The sequence below is a fragment of the Pholcus phalangioides genome, unplaced genomic scaffold (assembly GCF_987345545.1).
Source record: "Pholcus phalangioides strain wild (caught in Gottingen) unplaced genomic scaffold, Ppha-v1.0 ptg000013l_1, whole genome shotgun sequence".
Taxonomy (NCBI): domain Eukaryota; kingdom Metazoa; phylum Arthropoda; class Arachnida; order Araneae; family Pholcidae; genus Pholcus; species Pholcus phalangioides.
In genome coordinates, this window is record NW_028301606.1 from 4,811,561 (window position 1) to 4,817,794 (window position 6,234).

Below are 6,234 nucleotides of genomic sequence, written 5' to 3' on the forward strand. Positions count from 1 at the left end.
ATCATTTTTTCCTGTGGTGAAACTAGAACAACTCGGTTTTTATTTTTCTTCTGATATTTTTCATATATCAGTTTTAATTTTAAAGCCAAACACCAATTCTCTCAGAAATTTTTTACGCTGCTCCTTTTATCGTCGTCGTATAAAAATAAAACACTTGACACTCAACACTGATTTTGTTCCTAAACGACAATTTTAGGGGTGTTTTTTGCTGTTGAATACGAATCTGACCTTGGTTTTTTGCGTCTTCTCTCTAGTTTTGAGGTAAAATGAAAATTGAATTTTATTTGAACAGTAATATATAAGCAGCTTGCAAATCGGATTGAAACTGTGTGAAATGTTGATCAATATAATAAACTTACGATCAAAACATACTTATGTCTGATGGTGAATAAAGTGTAATAATGGAGTAAAATAAAATATTAATAAAACATTAAAAGTAAAAATTCGGTGCAAAAATTAGTGGCTTCAGACTATATCGAAATGTTGTGAGTATGCGTTATCTATGAAACTAGAGCCAATTGAGCGAAACAAACACCATTATAAAAATCCACACCTTATATATACCGTAAAACTATTAAGATTCCGTTGTAAACTTGAAAGAAAAATTTGTTGAGCAGTGTAATCAATTAATTTCATTATTTTCATGAACACTATACATATACTATGAATGATATACACCGCAAACATTATCCTAACCATATTGATGCTTGCGTTCTCAAGCATACAATTGCGTAGTCTGTGCCGTAACAATGTCAGTATAAAGGGTTTAACTAAAAGGGGAATCAATAATATTAATTACGATATTCCGATGAATTTTCTTTCAAATATTACGGGTTAAACTTCTGTCGTCCTTTTAGTATTTGACTGATCTACATTTTTTAAGCAGAGAGAGAGATAGAGAAAGAGAGTATTGGAGATCGTATAAATATAAATTTTTATATTTTTCCTAGTTATAATACAAAAAAATGTCATTGAAATAGTTATTTTTTTTCTGGCTAATTATGTTTTTTTTTTTTAAATTTTACTTTAATTTTAAAAAACAACCATAAAACTTATATTCTTTCCTTGAACTTGAGTATTTCCCTTCTCGTGAGATACCCTGTACATGTTTCTGATTTAGTACGTTTCGACGTTTCTTGTAATGATATTCATAAATTAATTAAAACAATTTAATTTACGTAAATAGAGATATTTATGTACCGTTTACAGTATGCGGCCTATATGTCAAGTGCGACATACGTTTCAAAAACGTAATTTTGTAAAGTATAGTGCTTTCACTATTTCGTGAATTTTCGTTTCAAAACATGTATTTTCCAAAAATTTACTAACAACAATATCATTTAAAATCCGATTATTGACAAAATAAATTGAATTTCCTCAATCCAGAAATAGTTAATTTGACAAAAAAAATTTTACAAATAATTTTGGACTAAAATTAAACATCAATTATTGTATAAAAGTTATATAAGTTTTATCCTGGAAGAGAGGGAGTGCGAGAAAGAGAGATAAATAGAGAGCGATGATACACACACCGATGTCACGCTTACTTGCATTGCACAAATTGTTTTTCGTGGGTTTTTTTTAAATATAATGTATATGTTGCATTCACATTCATGCTACGCTTAGGCAAGCGAAGATACAGAAACGGAGGGGATGGGGGTGATCACCACTCGCAAGAACAGAATAACATGGGGAAATTTACCTGTCCCCTAAAATTCGGGATAATCCAACTGACGATTTGCAGCTGAAGATGCCTGCCTCCGCTTCATTCGTAGCTGAATATGTCTTTCTTATCTCCATTTGCAGCTGAAGATGTCTTTTTTATCTCCATTTGCAGCTGAAGATGTCTTTGTTATCTCCATTTGCAGCTGAAGATGTCTTTGTTATCACCATTTGCAGCTGAAGATGTCTTTGTTATCTCCATTTGCAGCTGAAGATGTCTTTGTTATCTCCATTTGCAGCTGAAGATGTCTGCTTCGACTTCATACACAGTTGAAGATGTCTGCTTCGGATTCATACGTAATTGAAGATGTCTGCCTTCGCTCTATTCGAGACTGCCGACGTGTGCCTTCACTTCGTTCGCAGCTGGAGACGTCTACTATTACTACGTAACCGTACATGCACCTCGTACACATTCCTCTACGGAAACTAGTACATTCTGGAATGTCCGAGTACGTCTTGTGAACATAACGTGAAGTTTGTTTCCTGTATAATGCTTGTTATGTGTAGTGCTGAAATCTGCCTTCAAATATTCTAACTATGAGTGAAGTGTAATGATCGAGTAATTGTACGTGTATATAAGCTCGAGAAATAAAAGCTGAATAACAAATATAAAGCTGAGAAATAATATATAAAGCTGGGGACTCTGCCTTCATTCAGACTTGCAGCCATAGTGAGCGGAGGCGTGATTGCCCTTCCCAAAAGCAGAATAATACGAAAAGCTTTTTGTGTTTTCCGCAATATGTTACCACTCCCGACACATAGTTCAAATCCGCGCCTGCGCTTAGGCCAAGAAATCCGAAAATCAAATGAAAAATATTGAACTATTTTCAAGTTAATGAGGCAAATATCTGAAGAAGCATTCTCCCGTATATAAACGTTCATGGGATGTCGATTTAATTCTTTACCTCCAAGGATAGTCTGAATAAGAACTCATACTCTTTGTGCCATCTATCCATTTGTATTTGTGTTTCCATCTTTGGTTATCGTACGGCCGGATTTGGACTTACTTTCGTTTGAGTAGAAAAACCGAGACAGAAATCGGTTCATCGTATTTTTCAGTAATTATAGTAAATTCATACGCGATGCCTCGATGTCCATTCTGGCATGAACTTTTTGGCTGAAAATGATGTTACTAGTAACTTTCAAGAATCTCATCAAGGTAAGTTCCATGTTTGTATGTGTTTCGTCGAAGTAAATGATTTCGGTCGATATCGGATATATTTCGTGAAGCTTTTCTCACGGATAGGAGAATAAGAAAAACACGATGTATACAATTTCGCAATTGATTTCCTTTACGAGAGAAACTCAAAAGTTTTTTTTTTTATTTTATTTTCGTTCAGCCATTCTTATAAAGAGATATGGAGGGATCTTTATTTTATTTTGCACCCTTTTCCATAGAAATGTCTTATACGCGTATAAATATAGTGCGTAACACATGAAAAAAAAAAGAAGTGAAAATAGCGAAGAACGTTGGTGGCATTCGCCTGAGTGAAAGTTGTTATTGCCAATGTTCCAAAACGGAACAAGGGCGGAAGAAATATTTCGCGTCAGAATTCCGCTCCTTTTCCGCACGCGAAGTTGAATAGCGAAAATATCGCGAGATTTCGCTGTGATGAGCGTATCGATGTAAGTTCCAGCGCTTCATTGGTTTTCTGATTGATGCATCTATCACTTCGGTTCTGAGATAGAATAGGATACACGGCAAAAAAGAAACGATACAAAACTAAAGTTCGAAAAGGAAATAACAACAAAAAATGAAATTTAGTGCTTTTGTGTTCACATAAATTTCTCTAGGGTCTTTTTTATTTTATGATCCTCATTCATGGCATTTTTCTCTTCTCGGCGGTATAGTTCCTACCCCATAAAAAATAACATGGTTTTCTCAGAAATGCATCGTTTGTATCGCCTTGAAAAGTTTGATGCATATAATACGGGGTATATTCACAAAACGAGGTAAAGTACATTCCTGAAAAACAAACGTGAATAAAACGTTTTTATTCATGCAATTCGGGTTATTAAAAATTACAAAAAATGTGAAACGATGTAAATTGTGTGTAATTGTTATTATACAGAGAATAAAAAAAATAGAAATATTTCTCAAGTTACACATGGGAACGTTGTGGGTAGTATATTTTAGTAATTCGAAAAAAAAAATCCTGATGGAATAACCTGAAAGCAATTGAAGACTAAAAGTGGTCAACGTGGTAAGTACCAGAGGCGAAGATATTGGGAAATGGCAAAAGAAAACACACAGACATCTTTGTCGTTCTTGTGAGTTACCACAAGAGCGACCTAGAGAGTGTGCAAGTGTGTGCCAGTGACCTAAAAAACCAGGTGACAGGTCAATGAGTGATTGAATAAGTGACCAAAAACTGAGGTGCCAGATCAGGGATTGCCACAAACGAGTTACCTAGTACAAGGATTCTCAACGTTTTTCCACTCGCGCGCCACTATTTCCTATTCAATGCTTATCCGCGAGCTTCACCGGCTCCCCAGAGCTGTTTAACAAAGCATATTTTCGAAAAACCTTTGTCAGGGTGACCGCTTCGCGGCACCTGTGACAAATGTTTGAATCAAATACATCGATTCAAATGTTTTTAAATATGATCACTCATCTAAAATGTATGTCAGACTGACTGACAAATGAGACTTTAGGTGGTAATGGGCGTCTTATTAAAGCGCCCTTGTTTCGCTCCATACGAGCTGGGATCTTCAATTGCAAATTTGGAATTTTTCCTGAGGGAAATTTGAGCTTGATGTAAGGTGAAGTACATGAGTGTAAGTGTTGTGTGTGAGAAAAATGTTACCTATGGAACATAATTTAAGACATCAAAAATTTGTTTCCCATTGCCATCAAAACACATTCACAAAACTAGGCACAATCACCGATCTTAATTAGAATCGGTGAAAAATCACTGAAAAACGTTTAGCTGACATATATGTGAAATGAAGATGTATTTTTGGAAATTTTGCCATAATTACCATGTTGTTGTACAATTTATATTATGAAAAGCTCTGTGTATTTTTGGACTTTAGAAAGCATTACAAATTCAAATAAGTATCGTTGAAAAACGGGACAAATGTATATATAAAATCTGAACAACGATAATTACTGGTAAGTCCTGGAATACATTTTACTGGTCCTTATTTTCAAAAATGTTGAGAAACACTGCCATATTGCAATACTAAGTACCGCTTTGTGATATAATATAATGCTCAATTTTGCTAGTAATGTATAAAACATTGTATAGCCCCTGTAAAAACAGTCACTCTATATATATTTACCTGTTTAATCTTAATAATCCCATTCTCCTTGACACATGACATGGATTTTCAAGTAAATTAAGATCACTGATCAGACATAGATGCAATAGGTAGACATAAAATGCCGATATCAAATAATTGTGGCAATGCTCATGAAAATTATAGCTTTATAAGTTTTATTTCCATACTACACATCGGCGAGACCAAAAGCGTTATTAAATATCAACGAAAAATGGACACAACTTCCAAAAAACAATCATTCCGATGCACAATGTCTAAAAAACTCTACCTTAGAAAGAACAAAACATACTATAAGTCATCGAAAAGTTCTAGTGAGAGAGTCAAATAACCGAAAGGAAGTGCTAGCAGTCCAGGAAATTGGCAGCCATGAGTACCTCCAGTGAGATTTCGGCGTCGATCGGGAACTCTGGTATCTCGGTGGAGCTGTCGGTGTACCGGACCTTGTAGGTGAAGTACTGGCAGACCTTCTGGAGCACTCGTGACGGTATCTCCTTGAAGTTGATTTCGTTCGCCTCGGTCTTGGCGGCTCTACCGGGACCGCTCAGCATGGCACCTATGGTACTGGAGGTGAGCGCATACTCGCGCTTTATTATGAACTCGTGCCCATCCGAAGAGACCAGCTTCACGTACAACGAGCTCGGTCCCACGCACCCACCATAGCCGGCGCCTCCAGACACGGATTTCCTTTTTTCCATTTGATAACGAACGGACTCTTATCAAATACCGAAAAGCTTGTCTGTCTGTCTGTCTTGTCTCAAGAACACTACGAAATATGGAATCCTACGTGTTGCCAATTTAAGTTGATGAATAAAGTCTCGTTTGTGGGTACTACTGAATTGTGTGTGTTGCGGTTGGCAAATAATTTTCTTAACGTATGCTAAAAATTGAAAAAGTTGAGCCCTGTTTTAAATTTTTGTGAAAATTCGAATTAACAAATATTATATTACACTATGCGCATTAAATTAAGGTTATTATGTGAAGATTATGTTGCATGGTAAACCACATTTTCTAATGTTAGAAACGTCGAATATATATACAGTATAGTTCAACAATATCTAGTAAGTCTATATTTCCTTTTACGGTCACTTCAGTTCCCACAAAACGTAGAGGTCCTTAAGGATGAGGTCAAAGATTCAACCATCAGAGAATCCGTGCCCGACATCGGAATAGAGAAAATGACCAGTTAAATGATTTTGCTATAACGCCAGACAATAAAATCGTTCTGGG

General features: G+C 35.6%; 1 pseudogene; it reads right to left on the reverse strand.

Annotated features, from left to right (window-relative positions):
- Positions 1-5,348: 5,348 nt before the first annotated feature.
- LOC149078492 (elongin-C pseudogene) lies at positions 5,349-5,702 on the reverse strand (annotated as a pseudogene).
- Positions 5,703-6,234: the final 532 nt, after the last annotated feature.